This window comes from Agelaius phoeniceus, chromosome 6, assembly GCF_051311805.1.
Source record: "Agelaius phoeniceus isolate bAgePho1 chromosome 6, bAgePho1.hap1, whole genome shotgun sequence".
In the NCBI taxonomy this organism is placed as follows: domain Eukaryota; kingdom Metazoa; phylum Chordata; class Aves; order Passeriformes; family Icteridae; genus Agelaius; species Agelaius phoeniceus.
This window is the reverse complement of record NC_135270.1, coordinates 64,496,792-64,520,888: the sequence shown is the minus strand read 5'-3', so window position 1 is coordinate 64,520,888 and position 24,097 is coordinate 64,496,792. Positions and strand designations below refer to the sequence as shown.

General features: G+C 45.3%; 1 long non-coding RNA gene across 1 annotated transcript in view; it reads left to right on the top strand.

Annotated features, from left to right (window-relative positions):
- The first annotated feature begins 6,066 nt into the window (after nt 1-6,066).
- The window catches only part of LOC143694253 (uncharacterized), a 49,048-nt gene continuing 31,017 nt past the window's right edge, over nt 6,067-24,097 (top strand). The window contains exons 1-2 of the long non-coding RNA XR_013182602.1: nt 6,067-6,199; nt 6,586-6,719. This is a non-coding gene — a long non-coding RNA (uncharacterized LOC143694253). The remainder of the gene's footprint in view (nt 6,200-6,585; nt 6,720-24,097) is intronic.

Sequence of the window (24,097 nt, the reverse complement as noted above, 5' to 3'; positions counted from 1 at the left end):
GTCCAGAATGTCACTATTCCTACTTTAGCGATAACAAAGAAATACCTGCCAAACTTGTTCTCCAACTAGACGCAGAAATATTTTCTTTTCAGTGAAAACCAAAGTAATTAGAACAAGCAAACTGTTTTCTAGATAAGCTTTCCCATAGTCCCTAAAGATTACTTATATAGGAAAGGAGTAATTAGGGAGAAGATTTTCTTTAAAGCCACTGTTTATAATTCTGCTTTCAGCAAAAGATATTCCATGTGATTTGACCAGTTTTCTGAGCCTTTTTTTTTAATCAAAGGTGACTAAAAACTACTCAAATTCAACTTCTACATACCACCCAAAGCAGCTCTGTAGGCAGATGATGCACCTCTGGTGTCTCCTCAGGGAAACAGAAGGCACAGCTCATCTGGGGACCTGGCACAGCGAGTTGAGCCAGCTAGAGCAGCATGGTGAGGGGCTGGTACCATAGAGAGAGCATAGGGCAGGGTGTAATGGGCTCCCAGGGCTCAAGGGACTGTGGGCACAGGCTGTGAAAGAGGAACATGGCTGCTTGCCCTGAAAAAACTCAATTCCAGCTGCCCATCACATGGGGGCTTGCTGAAAGTGAGAGGGGATCATCAGTGTGTGATCTGAGACCAGCAAATAAGAAATTAAATGTCACCATTGAAAAGTGTTTAATCACTGCTCACATTCTGTGTTTATCTTTACGTTGATCTTTAAAGAGCCACTTGAGCTGCACGAAGCCAAGCCTCTGGGCTGACTCATGGACTCCTGGCATGCAGAACAGCAGCACTTGGCAGGTGCTCTGGAAGAAGCTTGTCTCCTTCCAGAGTGTGGGGGGCATTTCTCAGTTATTTTCTGAGATGCCTTCTGGCCCAGCAGCAGCAGCAGCAGCAAGACTAAACTTGGCAGCCTCAAGGCTGGACTGGGACTCACCTACCTTTATCTCAGGTAAGGGAGGAGCTAGATCACAGAAATATGTGAAAAGAGTTAATTTTCTTTGTTCTAATTGCCCTTTCATCATTAAAAAACTGGCTTCTTCTCTGGAGAGAATTTTCCCAGAGATTGAGGACTGTCTACATGGTCTTCTGTATAGGAACTCCACAGTCTGGTAGTACTGTGTCTTACCTATTGTTTTCAGAGGTGCAGCAGATTGTTTTTCTTTTGTGCTGTATCCATGGTTCAGGTGGGATTTCTCATATGCTTGCTGTTCTCTGGTCCCCCAAAAGAATGGACCAGGCAACTTGAATCCATATCATCTTATCGTGCCCAACTTCATGATACAAACCTCTTTTTGTGGGGATGGCAGAGGAAAAGCAGCCTCTTCTCATACAGCGCTCGTGGCTGTGCAGGACTTGGCAAGGCTCTGATGGACTGTGGCAGCCACAAGCACTAAAGCATGAGCAGAGAAATGTCCCAAGGGCCAGCTGTGGCAGCTGGCACAGCCTTGCAGAGGGCAGCTTGCAGCAGGCCAGACCCAGATCTCCTGCCCTCCCCTCATCCTGCTGCATGGGTGGGTCCCTGCTGTGTCTGCTGCTGGGGTCTGTGGCACCTCCAGAAACCCAAGGTGGGGCACACCTGGGACTTCTGGATGCCCTCTGTGCTGCCCTGAGCTGTCTGTGGGGCCAGGCACAGCCCCTGCTGCCCTGGGGCACTGGTGGAGCTGGGCCAGCCTGCCCTGGCGGTGCTGACCACGCTGCTGCCCCCAGCAGAACCAGGCCTAGCACCTTGGCTACCATTGCTCTGTACGGCTGGCTGGCTGAAATAGCAGTCCTCATTTCTGTTATTAGCTCCAATTGGTCATTAGGCCCTCAAAAGGGCAGGCTGTGCTAGCAGGGCCCAGGTAGGTGCCCTCACAGCTACAGCAGCAGCTCTGTGTTCTGCCCCAGTGGGGCTGCGATCTGCTCTCCTTTCAAGGCCTTGGTCAGAATGCACAGCAGCAATAAATCAATCTCTGCATGCCTTGTGGGAACATCTTGCTGGAGGATTTGCTGCTGCTCCTGGGCTGGTGCAGAGGCAAGGAGCCCCAGAACCGTGCCCTGGAGTGCCCACAGAGCTGCCAGGGCTGCCTGCTCTGAGCCTGGCACTGTCACCTGATTGCTCTTCTTTCTCAATTACAGAGCACAGAAGAACGGTCTTGGAGATTTTCTGGGGACGTGGAAAATGTATTTGCTTTGACTGGCACTGCTTTTAGAAAGGTGTGATGGATCTATTGTGGGAAAATAAAATCCTTGTGCTGTAATTTTGTACTTCACTCCAGCATGATTGTTTTGTTTGCATCACATACAATTCTGACACAGATGCATGGTGTGGTTTTACACACCTTATTCCTCAGCCTTTTACACTTCTGTCCTACACTGTCAGGAGACAAAGGAATGCTCTTGTATATTTTCACTATGATAAAGCTTTTAGTCCACTGTTTCCTTTTTACTTTCCTAACCTAATGTTCAAGTGCTTTTAAAAAAAAAGTTAATAATCAACAAATTACTTTGGTAGGTTTGATGTGACCTTGTTATTTTCACAAATACCCACCCCAACAATTTGTAATAAATATCTGCAGTGTAAAATCCAAGATAGCTGGCAGCTATGTCTCTATGAATAGCAACCTTTCCGTGGTGCCTTCCAGACTTTCTTAGCTGCTTGAAGACTTTGGTTACAATAACTGATATTTTTGTCATTTTCCCCTCTGCAGATTCTCTGAGCTGTCTTGCACTTGGCCTCTGGGAAACAGAGGTGAACAAGAGTAAGAGAAATTAACAGCTGATAAATGAAATGTCATGAAAACATTGGCCCCTCTCCTGGTGCTTTATTAAAAAATGAAACTTTTGCTTGTCTGGAGTTCTTATGGGAAAAATCTCATAGCCCCAGTGGGACATTGTGGGATCCAGGCACTACTGCTGCAGGGAGGGTGCTGGGCTCTGCCAAGTGGGACAGCACGGATGCCAAGGAGGGGACTGATCTTTACCCACACCAGATACAGCTCTGGGCAGCTCAGGGAAATTCAGCACCACTCTCTTACAACAAAGAAGAGATGACAATGAGACTGATTTTGTCCTTTGACAAGTTATCAATGACAATACCTGACCCAGAGGAAGAAGCTGACACATGCTCCAAGCAAGGCAAAGCAATGAGTGTGCCAGGTGCCACAGGGGATCCCAGGGCAGGCCTGAGCTCCAGCCAGGGAGAGCTGCCCTGCTGTGCTCAGAGCCCTGCAGCTCCCCAGCTGCCTGGGGTGGGCTGGTCCTGCAGGGCTGGCAGCAGCCCAGGTGTGACCCTGGGAGAGATGCCCAGATGTGACCCTGAGAGATGCCAGCAGCCCAGGTGTGACCCTGGGAGATGTCAGCAGCCCAGGTGTGACCCTGGGAGATCAAGGCTGTCTCCAGAGTCGCCTGCTCTGGTGGCAGCTGGCTGCCCAATGACCGGGTGCAGGCACACCCTGTCTCAGCCTGCCCTGCTGAGCCCTTTATCAGTTTGCCCCTTCTGAATGACCTCCCTGGGAGGAATTCTGGGTTCAGGCCCACAGGTGACAGCTGCCACTGCTGCAAGAGGGACAGGGCAGGCACAGGAAGGTGCCCAGGCTGAGGGGGGACCTCTCCACTAGCCCTGGTGCACAGGGTCAGCGTCAGCTACCTTTGAGCTGTGCTGGTAATGATAGCAAAAAAGTTCCGACCTGTTACAGGCAGTAATGTACATCTAAACATACATCTCATTTTACACTTTCAGCGTTACACTCATTGACAAATACAACAGCCTGTAGGTTGTTAAACAATCTGAAATTAAATTCAGATTTCTTAATTTTTTTTTAATAGAATACCAAAGGGTAAGGGTTACATGAACTTTGGTTTTGATGTAAAAAGCAGAAATAATCTTTTACTAAACATTCCAAAGCTTAAAAAATGCACTCAAAAATTTGTTTATTGTCATATTTAATCCTAAATGTCAAATAAAGTGATATCATGATTTACACCTGCTTGTATAGTCTAGCATTATTCCCAGAAACACTAATCAACAGATTTGATGCAAAAGATTAATTACAGTCCTCTCAGGAGACAGTTTGTTTACTAAACAATCAGCTATATGCAAATTCTTGACTTACCATGCCATGTTTAATGGCTTCTTGAGGGAGTGTAACAGTTTGTTTATGTTTTCACACAATTACTTCAGCTGAGAAGTTCCTTTTAGGGAAGAGGTGGAACTTGAAAGTGGTTGAACTTTATTGTCCAATGCACTGAAGGAAGACTCTGTGTAAACCAAACAGAGCTGGCTTCTGCATTCACTTTTAGGATAAAAAGCCACAACAACCCCTTTTTTACAGGGTTCCCAGTGAGCACTTTGCTGTGCTGACGTTGTGTGAGAGCCCTGGAAGGAATTGGAGCCGGGAAGCTGCACCTGGTGTGTGCAGGGTGTGAGCTGGCTGGTGCAAACCAAACACGCAAAAACAACACAAGTGGAAGATGAGGGCATTGCTGAGGGGTTGCTTCCATACCCACTTCATGGAGGGGACTAAGTGATCAGCATGTGCTGAAGGACAAACACCTGATGCTAATGGTTTCCCACATCCATCCCCCGTGTTCAGGATGACTGACATAATGCCATAAGCAAAAGAGCTGCAGATGGAAAATTAAAAGCGAACTTGTGAGATCCAATAGCAAAAAGTCTGGCTGTCCTCATCTGTGGAGAATAAAATGAGTGTTGTTGGTGGGAAAATGCAAGAACTATCTTAAGAGATCCCATAAGCTTTTTCCAGAGGTCCTCTGGGAGATGTTGCAAGGGGTACAAGATGTCCAGAAGAGCTGCAGGTTGTGATGGTGCTCACAGGGGTCTTATGTTGAAGGAAGAGAGGAGGATCTGACTCCATGTTTCAGAAGGCTGATTTATTATTTTATGTTATATATTACATTAAAACTATACTAAAATAATGAAGAAAAGGTTTCATCTCAGAAGGCTAGCTAAGCTAAGAATAGAAAGTAATGATAACAAAGGCAGCTGTCCCAGACTCTGTCTGAGCCAGCTGGGCTGTGATTGGCCCTTAATTAGAAACAACCACATGACACCAATCCTAGATGCACCTGTTGCATTCCACAGCAGCAGATAACCATTGGTTACATTTTGTTCCTGAGGCCTCTCAGCTTCTCCAGAGGAAAAAAATCCCAAGGAAAGGATTTTCATGAAAAGATGTCTGTGACAGCAGGTCACACTGCAGGTAGCAGCAGCGCCCTTTGCTCTGTAGGTCATGGCTGAGCTGCAGCATCTCCCCAGGGACACGGTGCTGTGACAGTGTGGCACAGCCCTGGCAGCACCAGTGCCAGGGGTCCCTGGGCTGTGGGACCCTCCTGTGCCCGTGGTGGGGGTCCCTGGGCTGTGGGACCCTCCTCTGCCCATGGTGGGGGTCCTTGAGCTGTGGGACCCTCCTGTGCCCATGGTGGGGGTCCCTGGGCTATGATCCTTGTGGGTCCCTTCCACCCAGAATATTCTGTGAATCCAGGCTCTGTGATGTTCCAAACCAACAGGCTGGGCACTGCAGGGAAGCACTCCACCGTCTGTTCTTTGTCTGTACTTTGGATCTCTGTGATTCTTACTCCAGGGGGTTCTCACACAGTTACAGCCTTTGCAGTTGGTACTCTGCCTTCTTGTTTTAATAAAATATAGATAAGGCTGGACAATTTTTAAAGAGATAAATATATTATATGAGTTATTGGAGCAGTTATACTGGCACTTTACATGGCAGTTTTATTGCCATCTCAGCAAGTGTCATTTTAGCACTATTGCTTCTCAAGTAATACAGGATGGGTGCAGATACATATTATGTAACCTCAGAAAAATGTTAATAAAGAAGCTTTTTCCAGCCCTTTGAGGGATTTCTTTTCCAGGCACTGAAGCCTTACTGGAGCTAAGCTAATTAATGTCAACTTTATTGTGGAAAACATTTTTATCAGTTGCTTTGATACTAGGAAATGTAGGATGATTTTTCTATTTAACCCTGAAGAAAAATAATTATCAAGTCAGTCAGTCAGAGGTATGGAGCTCTTGTACCAGTGTTGGTATTTTGGATAACAATTTATGAACCTGGATATCTATAGGTGTCTTTTAGAGCCTTTGTTTGATATATTTCTCATTGTTTTCCCACATCCAGGAGACGCTTGCCTCAGGATCTGCCTGGTCTGGTTCACTCTCCTGGAACCCCACATCATCTCAACAGGTCCTGGAGGAGGTGGGTCCCTTCCATGAGGGAAATTGATGAATTTTAACCGTAGCTGCCAATTGACTGAAACCCAATGTTTGGCTAAGCCATATTTACTTGTGTGTAGAGATGGCAGGAAAACCCAGGCCTGAATAGCATGGAACTGGTGATGTAGCATGATCCAGGTGTCAGGGAACAGCATTACTGAGGGAAAGGTAACGTGTCAGTAAGTTTTGGGTACTATCAAGCACAAATTACTGCATAGTTTGTTATTATCATCAGCTTTATTCCCCTCTTTCAGCATTTCACATCAATCTTAGTGCAAAGTGACAGACAGCTGGGGGATCTGATAGCATTACATGAAAATTATACAAGCCACAGAGAGAATAAATGTTTCCCATCTATCTTTCTGTCAGTGGCCTTAGGAAAGATCAACTGCAGATAAATAACATTCATCTCCACCAGGCATCACCACTTGTATCTGAGGAGCATGAGTTCCTGGAGATAATGAAGTTTGGATTGACCTCATTCGGTGCTCTGGGCTATTGAGGTAGGAGGGTTATTCCCAGTATTAGGACCTGGCCCTTGCCTCCACCATCTACCACTCTCCATCCCAAAATTGGGCAATTGCTACTGGCTGTCTCACTTCCTGAAATGTTAAACCTTATTACCAAAGTTTGGATGGCCTATGTATCTTAAGTACACAGCAAGCATGTTTATGTGACATGTAAAAATCGTCAGTGTGTGGACAAAAAGTTGTATCCTAATTTATATGAATTAATGCCATGTATGAAGTCCAATAAACTAGTGATGACTGTTTCACCCATGGCAAGGGTTGGTTACAGAACTAAAACAAGTCATTACTGTGGTAACCAGAAATCTCTCCAGATATAAGTCACAAACTGAACTGCAGAATTTGTGATTTCAGTAGCATTAAAGAAGAATCAGCTATTGGAAAGATAAAAAAATTCTAAGTAAAACCATAATTTTTCCAGTCTATTAAACGGGTTTGTATAAAGAAAGCACTGACCATTTTGGGGAGGAAGTGGTGGTTGGGGTGTCCCAGTCCTGCCACTCAGTATGTGGATGCTCTCATCTTTAAGGGTGAAATGTTGTCTATGCCCTGCTGCTTTGTGCAGCACCACAGAATCTCAGCTCCTTGCTCTGAACTCCCGGGAGCCAGCGGGAATCAAGCTGGATGTGTGGAAGAGGGTGAGCATGCTCCTGTGCCTATGGCTAAATCTTGTTTTCAGTCCTGCCAGCAATGCTCCGGGGGTGCACAGCAGCCAGATCTGCAGGGTCTGACCTGCCCCCCTGGCCCTGCCCAGACACACAGCCATAAAAAGCAAAGTCATAATCCCCCTCAACACATAGCACAAAGTGGATTTTGAGTCTTCCCTTGCATTTCACATCTGGTCACTAAACTACTCTTGGTCTTGAATTGACAGGGAAATGTGGCCACAGCAGAAAGTCTGGGGAGTGAGATACCTAAATTCCTAAAAGGGAATTTAATCCTTAAGTTACATACAAAACACACACCCACACCCACACCCACACACCCATCCACACCTATTTTGCCTGAAAAAATTGATAAGGAGCAGCAAGAGACATAAACTGCACAAAATTATTTAGGTTAATCAAGACTAGGTGATGATCTCCAAAGTGTATAAAAAGATGGTGGTGTGAATGGAGAACGAGACGATGAGCAAAATTCAGTTTTGACATATGCAAAGTAATTTGCACAGAGGAGTTAATTGGAACAGTTTATACTCCTGGCTAGGCTCTAAATTAACTGTAATAACCCAGAAAAAAGATCTTTGTATCACTGGGAAAGCTCAAAGACTTAACATGTAGATATTTTCTAAGGAGTAAGAGTCATTGGAATGCAGAGGGAACAGGATAAATCAACACTGGAAGTATTGGGAAACTGTCAAAGAAATCACTGTTACACACTCCCCCAAAATAATCTGTGTCTCAAAAGGGACATAGATGAAATAGCAGGATCCAGAGATCAGTTCTGGAAATGACTAAGTGCTTGGGGAGAATTTATGGGGCCTGCAGGGCTGAAATGGCCTGAATTTATTGTTGGATGAAAAGATTAAGTGGGAGATCTGATAAGCATAAGAAGTAATGAGCAGTGTTATGGAATTAAATAGTAGGTGACTGCACATCCTTTATCATGGAGCAGAAAACAGAAGGTCTGTCCTTGCACAAAGGTGGGAGCAAGCTCAGGAAAGCAAACACAGGGAGGGAGTTTTCCACACTATTCACTGCTGAGACTCATTTCTGGGAGCTGTCAATAAGGCCAAAACCTGGATCAATTTCAGGAGATCAGGCATTGGTGGGGATAACAGGAACCTCCAGACCTAGCCCAGTGAAGATTAAGAGCTAAGCAAAAGCAATTGCAGTGGATAAAGGTCTTTGTGAGCCAAGGCTTGAGCTAGGGTCTAGCTGCTGTCCTGGACACCTGCAGCACGAAGGGCACCTGCTGCAGCCTGCTCTGAGGGTGAGGAGTGTGGGTGCAGGGAGCCTGGGGAGCCCTGGCTGCCCTGGGAGTCCCGGGGGCAGGGCAGAGGCAGCAGCTGGAGAGCTGGTCCTGCTCAGGGCTGGAACGATGCCCACTGAGAGCCTCGGTGTGGGCACTGGGAGGTGAGAGGCACTGTGAGCGGCACACCTGGGCACACCTGGGCACACCCGGGCCAGGTGACCCTTGGTGTGGGCACTGGGAGGTGAGAGGCGCTGTGAGCTGCACACCTGGGCACACCTGGGCACACCTGGGCACACCCGGGCCAGGTGACCCTTGGTGTGGGCACTGGGAGGTGAGAGGCGCTGTGAGCTGCACACCTGGGCATACCTGGGCACACCTGGGCACACCCGGGCCAGGTGACCCTTGGTGTGGGCACTGGGAGGTGAGAGGCGCTGTGAGCTGCACACCTGGGCACACCTGGGCACACCTGGCCAGGTGTTCTGCCTGTACCAGCTGGGGCTCTGCCTGCCCAGGCTCCCAGGGGGCTGCAGGAGGAGCAGACCCCACACTGCCCCCACTGCTGGTGCTCTGTCCATAGCCCAGGGCAGGAAGAACCAGCACAGAAAAGACAAAAGCTCAGAGGTCTCCTGGTGACCTGGTCTCCTGCTCACCTGGGAAAGGTTCTGTTTCAATGACTGGGGACTGCACATAATTTCACAGGGATCAGGAGGTTTGGCCTCTAGCCTGAATTTCTCCACTACTGGTAACATGAATTTGCTTCTTCATTGTAGAAAAGAAGGAAAAAAAAATAATCAAAATTTGCCAAATGAAAAACATCAAAGTCATTAAGGGGGAAAGTTTTGGGTTTTTTTAAGCTTCAGTTCATAACAAATAATGGCAATTTGAAAGCATTTGGGAGGAAAGGGTAAAAACCAGAAGATTTGGCAAGGAAGGAATAATTTCACTCAAAGTGGTGTTGCAGCTGGAAATTCTAAGAATGGTGGTGTGGGAAACTCTACTTATTATGCCTAATGTTGTTCATCCTCTGCCTGTTTTGAGAAGCAAAATTCCTGTGTAGAGAGACTGCTCTCATGGACATGGTTATCTCCTGCTGAGAGAGAGGGAGATCATAAAAGCACAGCCTTGTGATAAACTCTGTGAAGCCCTTTAACACATTTAAAACATGGGCAGACAGCAGTTCCTGCTGCTGGGCATGAGCTGAGCCTGGCAGAGCCTGTGTCCTGTGTGTCTGTGCCCATGGAAGAGCTGAGCCTGTGTCCTGTTTGTCTGTGTGCCCTGTGTGTCTGTGCCCATGGATGAGCTGAATCTGTGCCCTGTGTGTCTGTGTGTCCTGTGTGTCCTGTGTGTCCTGTGTGTCCTGTGTGTCCTGTGTGTCTGTGTGTCTGTGCCCATGGATGGGCTGAGCCTGTGTCCTGTTTGTCTGTGCCCATGGATGAGCTGAATCTGTGTCCTGTGTGTCCTGTGTGTCTGTGTGTCTGTGCCCATGGATGGGCTGAGCCTGTGTCTTGTGTGTCCTGTGTGTCTGTGTGTCTCTCCTGCCCAGCGTTGTTAGTGAGGTAATGAAATAAATCTGCTCTGCATTTGGCTGTGATTTGGTGGGTTCCATGGTTATCTGTATGTGTCGATTCACACACATGCTGAAAATTCCACTTTAGGTATAAACTCTAACAACATCTTAGTTTGACTTTTGAGTTAACTACAGAAGATAATTTACTCTGAAGATAATTTCTTAATTTCTTTTTGACACAATTTATCATGTATTAGTTTTAAAAATAATTAATACAATACCTTACAGAATGATTGGCACAATGTGTGGTACCTGTCATCACCACATCCACGGCAGAAGGAACCCACCAGTGGGTGGGAGCATCAGTTTCCTCAAACTTTAGCAGGGAAGGGAAATACAGAAAATCTCAGAAATAAGATCTATTTTCTTAAGTGGTTCCCTATGCAAAACCACCCCCACTGGTACTGAAATGTAAAAACATCTGTGTTGCCTTGTTTGACAATTGGGAAGGTATAAAGGGATGCTATCATAAGGAACACTTGCTCTGGCCTTTTTTTGGACTAACAGCACCAAAATCGAAATCAACCATTTTGTCTTGTCTTCTGTGGTTAATATTGTGCTTCAGAGTAGCAAAATTTTATTATCTTTTTTTTTTCCTTTTTTTTTTTCTCCTATCCTTAAGTGTCCTTTGCAGCCTGTGCATTAGTGCACTGTCTAAATTGCAGCCTCCTCAGCCATCAGGATGGCTGACCAAAGAGGCGTCTATGGGGAAGGATACCGAGGGAATTCTCATCCCCATCCTGCACCACCCTCAGTGTTCCTATGTGAGACTGCTCATTTTCTGCTTGGAAGAGTGTTTTTGCCTCCAGTACCAGTGGAGGACAGTGAGGTGGTCCCTGTGCCTCTCCCAGCTCTCCCTCTGCACTGGGGAGGAGAAGGCAGGGCTGGGTGGGCTGAGAACGGCTCCCAGTTCGTGTTTGGGACTGCAGGAGCTCCCAGTTTGTGTTTGGGACTGCAGGAGCTCCAGGCAGAGTGGTCACACAGCAAGGGTGGGACACTGGAAGCTGCATCTCTGAATTAGCAGCATACCGGGACTCAAGGATGGAAGAGGGAAATGGACCAGAAAGTTCCATTTTGGTTTGGAAGTAGTTGCTACAAAATATGGGAGAAGCAAACTGAAGGGAATAAAATCAGCAGGTCATTGCTGTGGTAGGGAAGGAATTAAGGCTGGTGTTTCAAACAATGCATTCAGTGGTCTTAGAGGCAGGAGAAAGGGAATGCTTGAAGTATCTAAACTGAAGCTGACAGTCTTAAAAAAGTCCTAAGGAATTAATAAACTCATAGACTCCTGTGGAAATACAGCTTGTAATATTATTGCCTTTAACTTCCCTGTAGGCTTGTGTAGAAGAGGTGCTGAAATGCTGAAGGCCAGATCAAAACATTTTCAAATATTATCTTCTTTTTTACAAAATTGCACAGGCCATTTCTCTCATATGTAAATTAGATGTTTTGCATTGTGGTAATACCTAAACCTTCTGCCTGTTTTACAAATAATAAATACAGAGATGAGATTTCAGAAAGACAACCCCAAAGCACACCCTCTGCCATTTGCCTTTCTCTCAGCTCCAGCCCAGCCTCTGGCTCAGCCAGGTGGGATCTTGCAGCAGGGCGCAGGTCAGAGCAGCAGCTCTGCTCCCACACTGGTGCTGCCCTCCCCAGGCCAAGGGGACTCTGCTGTGGGAATCTACAAAACAAACAAAATTTATTCCAATAATAGAGCTTTGCACCTTGGCTAAGAGAACTTTGCAAGATAAGTCCCTATGTATTGGGTGTTTTTGTAGTTATATTAGTAGTAATACCCTGCATACTTCGGTGTGTGTGACAAATGATGAATAAAATTATCAAAGAAGTTTTTATCATACAAGAGAGAGAGGTAGGAAATGGATTCACAGAGAGTTCTTGAAATCTTGCAGAGATGGTGGATGAAGGTATAGACATGGAGGAGGGTCTTGAATTAAGACCTTGGAACCGACAAGACTTTTTCACACAATGACTTGTGACTACTGTCAGGTGTAATTTATGCCCTTTCAACTGATTAGACTTGCAGAGCATTAAATTGCTGTGTTGTAATATAGCAATGCTTAGTGCAAGCAAGAAAAATGCTTTAAGCAAGTAATCAGCAGAAATATTATAGTAAGGCTATGAAACGCAAGTAATGAATGACACGATTATGAATGTTTCTTTTTAGGTGAACAGAGAGGGGGAATTGTGGGAATCCATAAAATCAGAGGGTTTGGGAAAGCTGCAAAAGGCAGGCCTCAGAGAGAGCAGAACTGGGATTGGAGCTAAGCAGCAGCCATGAGATTGGGCAGCAGAAAAATTATTTAAACTGTAGAAAAGTAAGGATAAATAGAACAATGGTCTGTGTATTAACACTTGGCTAGAATAACTCCCTAAGCTACAGAAAAGTTTATCTAGCAAGATATTAAGAAGGTTAAAGCTTCATAATGGAGCTCTGTGCATTGTGTTTGAAGGCTCACAAGCAGGTATTGGATTTGAAATAAGCAAGCATTGTTTAACCAAAGGTACCTGTGCTTACAGTGGTTGGATGAAGCTACTGTCAATGTGCTTTTGCTTTGTGGGATTGGTCACAAAACTCATCAAGTGAGTTGTGACATTGAGTTCTTGGTCTGCTGCTGGGCTGTGAGCTGCTGGCATCTTCCCATTGTCATAGCCATGGAATGAGGCTGATGCTGGAAAATCAAACAGCTCCAGGCACGTTCCCAGCACTCCCATCCCGTTTGTGATCTGTAAATAGCCCCCGGCTGGCGTCACTCTGCCTCCCAGGCTGAAATCCCCTTCCTTCCCAGAGATGGGCAGCGTCAAACCCTCGGTGGGCACCAGCTCTGACTGGCACAGAAATCACCACAGTGCTCCAGATCACACTTCTGGTGAGACACGGGCCCTTAAAGATGCAGAATGAATGTATCTTCTAAAGCATGTGCAAGGTTTATTTCTTCATTTATTTGCACACACAAAAAGCATGACATTTACACTTTGAGCAGTGGGACGGAGAGCGAAGCTGGTCTGGATTTTTCTTTTCTCCTGCTTTTACAGCATTACTGTTTTCTTTACAATGAGATTATATGAGCAAGCAATTGGATTACTGAGAGCATCCAGCTCACATTTCCTCTTTTGAAAAGACCTGTGAAAATCTTTATACCTGTGCCAGGAAAGAAATAGAGATGTCATAAAGTAAGTGTCTAGCCTGCTATCTCTGCAATCTGATTATCCATGTAAGTGCACTTATGTTCAAAAGCACCATATTTTCCATTTCTTTATCTAGCTGTTTCTCAGAAAGATCTTCCTATTTCGTGTGTTTGAAATATCTGCTGGCGAGGGATATCCTTTATGGCAAGTAATTAGCTTTGTGAAATGCTCTGCCTCCCTCTTCTCAGAGCTCTGTCCCTGGGGTTCCCCTCACAGATGTCACACACATGTCCAAGGAGGAGCCCTCACATCATCCATCCCTCTCTGTGCCAGGGACGTGAGTGCTCTGCAAGCAGAAGTCACTTCATGGACCACTGCTGTCAGTGTCTGTGCTGAGGGCAGTGAGTTTGGCTGTGTTCATGGATGGTTGGGTGTGTCTGGTTCCCCCAAAACACAGCAAAACAACAACTCTGGTGAATTTCTTGGAAATAAACTATTTTGAAGGATAGTACTTGAATAAGAGAGACAAAATCCTACCAAATAATTAGTCACACCCCAATATGCTTTGAGAAAATAATACTTTATTGTGTTTGGGTATTGTTATTACTAGTTTTTACTGTACAGTCAGTTCTGCCCCCACTCCAGAGGTTTCTTTGTTCAAGAGAGAGCAGTGGACAGTGGTGGCCAGGGAGGACACTTGTGACTGAGAGGGTAAGAAATTGCTCTGTGCCAAGGGTAAGAGCCTGAATGAGGGATGTGGGACTGCAGGGGCTCTCCCAAATGCAGTTCATTGGATCCAAGGTGTCCCAGCAGCCCAGGGCCGTGGGTGACAGAGCTGTGCCCACAGCTGTCAGCTCCAGCTGCAGGCAGCCCTGGGCACCCTTAGTTTAGGGTACAATGCATTAGAGACTTTTCTTTGCTGAGCATCTTCATCCAGTAGAACCAATCTATCCCTTAACTTTTACCTACAGCCCATCATAACTGCTGTAATTCCCATATTCATGGTGCTGTTCTCCAATCACTCAAAGTCAGCACATTACAGTTTCAGCTGGAAGTTGTTTCTCAGTTTTCTTGCACTGGAAAATTCTGAGACCTTTTTTCTACTTGCCACATTTGCTGCCTTGTTTGCCTGTGCTCTCTTTGTGCTTGGTAAAAACATCTTCTTGTTTGGGGTGGGTTTATCCTTTGCTCTAAGCCACAAAAACCCCTTCTAACTCACAGACCCTTTGCCTCCTTGGTTATCCAGTGAGGCTGGCTCAGCAATTCTTTTCTTCTATATCAAAACTTGCTTCCATCTCTATTCCTTCATCAAACTCTACATTTAAAAATCTTTCTGCTAGGCACACACACATCTGTGAGACTTTCTTGTCAGACTTTCATCCTTCCTAACAGCCAAGGCTCCAAAGGAAGCCTCCAAAGCTGGGGCTGATCCAAGCCAGCCAGAGCCAATACAGAGAGGGGACTGGGAAAGCAGGGTAGGATAGTAATGGAGTTGCACAAAAAGTCTGAATCTTGAGTGGTAACACTGCTGAAGATGACAGGAGGTAAAGTTAGTGGCACAGTAAATAAAATGAAAAAAGTGAAGATGAAGAAAAATATTTCTTAAAAACAATGCTGCTTCCAAAAGCCTTCTGAAAATGTTCAGCTTGCTGAAACAGAGAGCTGAGGAACACATAATCACAAATGAACAGTTTCAACTTTTTTAAACCACATGATTCTTTGGCAAACTGAAATGAGTAATTAAATGCAATGATAAATTCTGTAGGTAACCAAAGGGAAGTATTGACCAAAGCTGAGCAGAAACAGTGAGAAATGGAAGAAAATGTGTTTTCTAACAGGCAAAATACCAGAAGGAAGTAAAATCTATCACTTTTGCTCAGACAGCTAAATAATACTACATCCAAGACTCTGGATAAATCTGGAGCCACTGATGGAAAACGTGTACCCAGACAGAATGTGGAACACAGTGCTGCAAACAGTGGGAAGACCACAGGAAAAATGGACGTGATGTCTTGTGGGTACAGCATTGGTACCACCCAGGGAAGCAAGGAGGAAGCCCAGGCATCCTGTCAGCAAAACAGCAGAAATTGTGACTGCTGCAAGAGATATTGGCTTTAACTGGTGATTATTATTGGTTTGCTTTATTTAATGTTTGAACTGATAAATAATGTAATTTCTTTTCCATTTATTTATCTATGCCTAATTGAACAGGATTAAGTGAGCAGTACAGATAATGAGGTTTACTGCTCTGAGGTTATTGTGCTAACTGTGGAGCTGACACTTTACAGCTATGAGGTTAGATTCATTAACTGCCTCCCCCTGAGCAAAGCCAAAGTACATTTTCTGCATGTGAACTGACTCAAAATTAATTCAGACTGGTACCTCAAATTCTTTGTCTTTCATATACAGAAGGGGAATAAAATGGATTCAAGTATTTTCCTTAAATGTTTGTTAAGATTCTGTTTTATCAGTCCCAGTGAATTCCTTTCCACTTCAGATATGCATATTTTCTACTTTGTCTCCATTTCATCTTCTTTGCCCCAGCAGGAATGAAACCAGAAACCAGATCTCTTCTCATACTGAACTGAGCTGGAAACCAGTGATGTTAATCATGCACTGGTTCCCCGTTTCTGCAGTGCTGCTTTGAAGAGCTGCTCTCCCTGCCCTTGCTGCGCTGGCGGGGAGGGAGCAGGAGAGCACAGGGTGTTGAGGATGCCCGGGATCTATGGGATATATGAACATGTCACAGGGGCTCCTGAGTGAATCCTTCAGAGGGATTGCAGCCAGCCCAGTTCTACTAACGATTGCTTAATATGAGTAACTAGAACTGAACTAAAGCCATGGACTGAAGTTCTCTCAAGTTTTGTCTTAGACTGAGCTTGTCTTGAGCTCTTGCTTAGTTATGTAAAAGGCAGCCCTGAGGCCAGTGGAAGCTGAGAGATAAGGAAACCACAACTTAAAGTCAGCTACTGACCCACTGTGAGAGAGAGGAAGAATCCAGTAAGATGCTAGAAGAGCCCAGACCAAAAATCACCTTTGGACAAAGAGGTGTGTGCAGGGTGTGTGAGGGGTGGGTGAAGATCAGCTGCATGGGCTGTCAGGGTATAAAGGGCCAGGGATTCCTTTGTTTGGGGTCTCTCCCTGGAGGCACACATCTCCAACTGTTTTTTCCACTGTACAAGTTGAATAAATTTGACTTAAAGCTAAAAACCCTGCTGCAGAATACTCAGGGCAGAGAAATTTTTGTACCAGTGACCTCACCTGCATCCCCAAAAAGACCAGCTGAAGATCCATCTCTCTAGGCACCCTTTGGGGCTTCCTCATAGCAGCAGCCTCAGACAGGAGAGCTCTCAAGACATCCCTGTGAGCACGTGTGATTGTCTGGGTCAGCAGCAGAGAGATGGGCATTAATACCTGCCTGGAACACACCCTGTCCCCGGGTCCCAGATGAACGAGTCAGGTGTTTGGACCGCGTCTTTCAACATTCTGCTACCCGAAGCTAGTGGAAAGTATTCCTATTTACCAATCACTTTAAACAGGCATTTCAGAGAATGTCCATAGCTTTAGGGATGCCTGCTTTCATTTGGGAAGGAAATAATGGTGATTTTCTCTGGGATGCATTTTATCTTGTCAGTAAACATCACAGTGTCACCAGCCTGCTCTTGCCCCAAGCTGTGAGCAGCACTGCACAGCTTGTGACATGTGGTGTTCATACAGATCGTTTGGTATAGTCTGAGAAACTTAAAATGCAGTTCAAGACAGACTAGAAGAGATTATTTTAATGAAAATTTCTATTATTTTTACTCTGGACACAGCAGCCCCTGCATCTGGCACAGGCCAAGCAGTGACCCTGGCCACCACATGCCCAGAGCCAGAGTCTGCTGCAGGCAGAGTGGATTGAACTCCATGGGCAGAGCAGATTCATTGCATTCAACCAAAACCACTTTAGTAATAAAACAGGGCTGGCAGGGCAGGTTTTGGAAGCAGGTCTCCTCTGCAGATATTGCTCGACCTCACTAACCAGAATCTCTGCAAAGCTGTTTCCTTCCTCTGCCAGGGAAGGTTTTCCCACAGATGTTTAGGTGGCCTAAACAGCAACTAATTTAAAAGCTGAAATAGAAATATATTTTTGGTTCATGAAGTGCAAAAGTCCATGTTGATCCCAGACAAGGCTAGATTTATTTTTACTGCTAAGAGCTATTTAGGCTTCAGGTTGTTTGTTACCAGCTTGCAATTCTGAATATTTTGATTAGTGCTTGAAGTCTTATTACTTGGTTTGCAACATTTCTGCCTGCAGGAACAACGACAGTGCTTTGGAAAACTCATGTTTTTACAGCTTTTAAAATATACAGTCTGCCTCAGAGAAGATTAAAGTGTTGCTTCTTTCCTTATCCAGGAATTCACAAAAATGTAACAGAATATATTTCAGGAGAAGGAGTAGCAGAAGAAGCAAATATTATAAATTCCAGAGCTAAATATTATGATTTCTTGTTCTCAGGTACCCATGAATTTTCCAGACAGATGTGTGGGCCAGGCTTTCTCATGGCACTATCAGTTAGAATGACTCATTTCTCTCTGTTTTAAAGGACTACTAAAAGTATTTTTTCTTCTGTACTCCTTGTACAGATGGGTAGTGAAGGTGGCTTCACTAGGGGAAGTTACACATACAGAACACCACCGTGGGAAGAGAAAATAATTTGTATTGGTTTGTTGATGGAAAAAGCTGCAAAGAGAGGCTGAAGCCATTAGGAAATGTTGTGGTGGAGCACACAGAGGGATGTGGAGATGCGTGAGACATCGAGGCAGGGGCCACCCACCCCTGCAAGGGGTGCCAGATGCCACCAAGCTTGTGCTTGCCCTCACGGAAGGGGAAGACACACACCTGAGCTGCTACGTGCTCTGAGAGGCAGCTTGTTCTCCTTTTACACAAAAGACATGAAAGCAAAGACTCACCTCTGGTATGTGGGGCTGTGGATTGGAGACAGACACAGGACACAACACTGTGGCTGATCACAAACAGCCGTGAGTGTAACATGACTGCCCCTTTCACAGGGGCTTTGATTTCCCAGGCTCAGATAATTGATTGAATGGGACCTCTCTGCCCAAATCTCTGGCCGGGGGTGAATCTGCATCTCAGCTAGAACAGGGTTGGCTGAGGCCTTTGCTTGGGATTGAATCCAATCTATCTCTGCCTTATCCCAGGACTTGTTTTCTCCTACGCTGGTTTAGGTGGCAGCTTCAGATTAGCTGCAATGAGACAACTCACCTCTACTTTAATTTTCCTTCTGTCTCTGCATGGCTGGTAGGTAAAAAGAGAGAGAGGTAGAGGTTGGGGGAGAGACTGCACTGCTAGCAAGGAGTTGGTAATTTCAAACTGCCAGGTTGATGGCACCTGGCTGTCTGGTGGGTATGTTCCAGTACCAGGCCTCTGAGGGCATAATCGACCTCCCCTCCTATTCTGAGCCGTGAAGGGAGGGCCTGGGGGAGGATGGTGAGAAGCATTTCCTGAGTAAAGGCCAGTCAGCCCTTTTCTGCACAGTGAGGACAGAATCTTGCTCGTGCTATGGATGGTGCCAGGGAAGGAAGCTGCTGAGCACACTGGAACATCTTGGCTTCTGCTTGCAAAATGCTAACAGGGTGCACTGGGCTTTTCTTCAATGACAGCTTATTCAAGTGAGACCTGAAATTATAATTAGAAGTAGGATGCACTTGTCCTGTGCAAATATGATAATTGGTTCATAAATGTATAATGCTGTTAATTAGCGTGTGATCTCTTGTAACAGAGGAATGTGTGTTGCTGTCTCCTGAGCCCCAGAGGACAGGATGATGAATCACAATTCAGTGCTCCTGTAGTACTTGGAAAGAAAAGAGCATCACTCAGTTCAGGCTCCTCAGAAACTTTGAGCAAAGGAAGGAAAAAAAGAGGAGTCTTTGCAAGGCCATATCTTTCTTGCTGAAAAGCTAATAATCATCTAATAGGAAGACAGAATTTTTTTTTCCTGTTCAACAGTGGGAAAAAATCTTTTTACTCTTTACATTACTCTGTCATATCCAGTGATCTATGGTCACAAGAGTATGACTGAGGAACATTTCTGTTTGTATCCTAGCATGAAAGCTGTTGCATAAACCAGCAGTTAAAAAAAAGCTGCAAGAAAAATGTAGTAACACACACATGCGTGACCATGTTTAATATCAGCTCTAGTTGCAGGAATATAGAAAGTCACATTGGAAGCATAAATATATGGGCTCCAAGAACAGATGGCTCCATCCAGAAGACTTGTAACACTCAGTGTGGTATCATTCGTTATTCATGTAGCTGTTCACTTTGTTTCTCCTCGAGGTTTATTTGAACAGTTGTTTTCACTTGAAAGATATGCTCAGAAGCAGCTGCAAGCAGCTGGGGACTCAGCTTTTGTTCTGCAACCACATTGTGCTGGAGATACAGGGGCTTTCACTCTGCTTGGCTCTGTGACACAGTTTGAAGTGGGTGTCATCCACTGTTTCCTGGTCTGAACAGATATAAAAAAGGTGGCTTATCTCTCTCCCTGACTGAAATTCTGCTTCACCTTTAACAATTTTTGATGCTACCAAATATATTGATGGAAATAATAGAGAACACAGCTTTATTTCAAAGGAAAGAGAGCTTTATACAAACCCTGGGCACATCCTCTCTTGATATGTTTTGGGTTACAGCAAAGCATCTTTGGCTCAGAGATGTGTTTGCATAGCAGAGCTGCCATCGGCCCCTCTGCCAGCCCTGCAGGCTTTGGCTTTCCAGCCTCATAGGAAGATTATTCCTATAACCCATTGTTTTGGTTTGGAAAGCCAGGAGTCTGCCAAGGAAGGCAGGAGCCTCCCTGAAATGGAGAATGTGAACCCTCCCCACCCCTCCCAATTGCTATAAATTTTAAATTAAGGGGCTCTCAGGCAAAAATATGGGAGCAGGAAATAACAGTTCTTTAATAGGGAAGAAAAAAAATAAAGATAAAATAAACAATGCAGTGAACCAAACCAACAGTGCCAGAGTCAGAACCCAGCCTGACACCCTGTGGGTCAGGGTGCTGGCACAGCCCCATTGGAATTGTGGCTCAGCCCTCCTGCAGTGCCAGGGGTGGCTCTGCTGGAGCAGGGATCCTGGAGAAGGGTGGAGGCTTCCTCTGCAGATCCAGGGCAAGGAGAGGCAGCTGCTGCTCCTCTGGGCAATCCAGTGCAGAAGCCGTGCTGGTGTTCCAGAATCTCCAGATTCTATCCAGGCAGGAATGCTTGGCTCCTCCCCCTGGGCTCCCATCTCCCAATGGGATGCTGTAGTTCTTATCAGCCATGCAGGGACATTCCATGGCTGTTATCAGCAGGTGTCCCCAGGTGTGGTTGTTGTGACTCAGAAAGAGAGATAAAGCAAACTGCCCACTTGACAAAGGTAATGTGCCCTACAGATGGTGACTGAAAACATCTTGCATTGCAATCTTCAACACCCATTCACACTCACGGCAGTTTAAATGCATGTTGTTCTCATGGCTTCACGCACCACGGCAAACCAAGGGAAGCCCCACTAGCAGGAAGACGGGGATGCTGTAGGAGAAAAGCAGCAACGAACTTCCTGGCCAGGAAACAAGGAGGCTGAAGGCAATGGTGGCAGTTCCCAGAGGGTGCTGAGGCCCCTGCTCAGGGTCTCTGTGGCACAGCAAGGACAAGGGCCATGGGGACGTGGAGGTGTGTGGAGCTGATGGAGCAGGGCTCAGTGTCTGAGCAGGGAGCTCTGTGTTTGAGAGCCCCCTCAGATGCTGCTTGGCACAGCACAGACCCCAGGGTGGGTCAGGCTGCAGTGGACTGCAGAGGCTCATCTGGTCCAGCCTCCGGCTCAGCAGGATTATCCCAGAGCACATGACACAGGAGTGTGTCCAGATTATTCTGGAATGTCTCCAGTGAGGGAGACTCTACACCCTCTCTGGGCAACTGTTCCAGTGCTTGGTCACTGCACAGGAAAGCTGTTCTTCTTCAAGTTCGGGAACTCCCTGGGCATCAGTTTCTGCCCATTGCCTCTTGTCTTATTGCTGGGCACTGTGGAGGAGAGCCTGGCTCCAAAAGGAACCAGAACACTTTGGATTTGTCTGTAGTGACAGGAGGATGTGCACAGCCTCTGGCTGTTCCTCTGCCTGTGGGTTAAGGTCAGAAAAGAGATGATACAAAGCATTTTTCCCACAATTTTTTTAAAATTTACTCTATGACCTCAGCAGTCATAATAAAAAAATGTTGTTGTGGTGCTCTTAATCTGCACTCTGATGGCTGGTATTTGTCAGCTTTACAGTTTTCATTTCATTTGTTGCCTCCATTTGTAGAAAGAGAACAAATGTCTGAGAATGGATAATAAACCATCCAGCTGAAACAAGTACTTGGTTTAGGGAAAGGTTTCCTATTGCAGGACAAATGGATTTCTGAGAAGACATAAAAATGTGGCTTCTGGAGAGCAACATATAAAATGAAAGTAAAAGCAAGAGAAGTTGCTGAAACAATCCCAGACAGACAATGGTTGAGTCTGTACTCCAGGAATTTATTGTGTGGAGGGCAGAGCAAAGTACATTTCTCAGAGTTCAAGGGCAGGGAAGAAACCAGACAAAAATAGATGGAGTGGGATTTGTGGCTTTTTTCTTTCTTATATTGGTTACAATGCATTTATGCACCCCCAGCCAATGTGCCACATATGATATCCCAACTGTGTAAACACAATTGGTTTTTAAAGAGAAAATTTCAGGAAAACATTTGCAAAGATCTGCCTCTGGTTCTCTTGGCAGGGAAATCAGAAAGAGGGAAAAAAATAGAAAGCTAAGCAGAAGCCTGATTCCCCAAGCACTGATTTAATAACATCTTTCTGGTGCTATTCCTAGCCTGACTAGGTTCATTTATCTCACTGACCAGTGTGCTCAGCATCCTTCCTCACAACAGCTTTAGTGCCTTCAGGACTTTCAGATAAATCTTTTTTTTATCAGGGAGACAGGTCAAAATGATTACACCTAAAAGTGTGTGGTTTTAAGAGAGACTCAGACTTGCTCTTTATTGCTCTGGAAATTACTTCACTGAAAAAAACCCCAAACTCAAAGCTGAGATCTGGTGGCAAACTCAGGCTTTTGCTGCTTGGGCAGATCCAGGAGGGGTTGCAGGACACCCCAGCCCTCCATGCACCCGTCCCCACTCCCGTGTGGGCACTGGGCTGGGCTGAGCTCCCCACAGGAGATGCAGCCTTGGGGCCACCTGAGAGCTCGTGCCATCCAGGTAAAGTTAGTGGCACAGTAAATAAAACAAAAGGGGTGAAGATGAAGAAAAATATTTCTTCAAAAAAATGCTGCTTCCAAAAGCCTTCTGAAAATGTTCAGCTTGCTGAAACAGAGAGCTGAGGAACACATAATCACAAATGAACAGTTTCAACTTTTTAAAACCACATGATTCTTTGGCAAACTGAAATCAGTAATTAAATGCAATGATAAATTGCATTTTTCTGGGAGCCCTGGCCAGGCTGGCACCACCTGCCCGTGGGCAGGGGGACACAAGGGAGCAGCTTCACGTCCTCCACAGCCCCTGGGGGCTCTCATCTGCTCTCTGCTCACTACACCTTTCAGGGCTTGCAGGGGTGAGGGGAGGCCTCTCTGATAACCCAGTGCAGGGGACCCTTTTATTAATGACTCACAAGAGGAGAGCCTAGCCTTTATGACTCCAGAGAAATAGTGCTGCAGAGAAATTATTGGTAAGATTTCAGCTGCCACCATGGCTCTCTTCTGGGAAGATTTATCTATGAATCTGCGGGGCTGAGAGAGAGAGGAATTTTTCATTGCTTTAATTCACTCCCTCGTGATTCCTTGTATATCTACAAACACACGTGCAGTGGCCACGTTTTTTAGACCTGCAGTCATAGAATAAAAAATATCCAATTGTGGTAGATACAGTGAAAAATTAAAAAAGCATAAAGGCCATTTCCATATCTAACATTCCTAGTGTGTTCCTTATTTGGATTTTTATGATTGTCTGGTTAGAATTAGGAAGTTTATTTTCCTTTAGGAACCTGCAGAGCTGGAAGTGGTGAGGTAAGTTGTGGTGTTACAACATGTTTGAAACATATCTCTTTTAAACAATTTTGGACTACTAAGAAGAAGGTTAAAAAGAATATAGAAATTATTAAGTAGAAACCTTCACATTTTTTTTCTTTTTCTTTTGTGTCAGTCTTGATGTCTCAGCAGCAGTTTTTATCTCTGAAAGCCAAAGAACCCTGGAACTCATCTCTGTCTTTGGTTGAGTACAAACTCTCTGCAAATCCATCTGGGTCTCTGTTTATTTGTTTGCCCCAAAAGCATGTTCTGCTGTGCTTCCATTGAGATATGCTCTGTTCCTTTCCTCATTTTACATCAATGACCTTACTGATGCTTTTCTATGGAACAATTGCAATAACATCTCAAACAATGCAATTTTATTCTGTGAGTTTTCCTTTACCTTAACTTCACTGAATAATTTCTCAGCTCTTTACCAATGCTCTTAAACTTGGCTGTCAGGTTTCAATCAGGTAATTTTCTTTCTGTAGCTTTGCAATGTAAGAATCTCTCTTCCATTAATGACAAAGGGTTTAGGGAAATCTTGGTTCAAAGAAATAAAATAGAGATAAATCTGTGAGAAGTTTAGAGAATTCCAAGCCTCGGAGATAAACTTCTGAGCAACCTTTCCTACACAGCTGATATTTTGC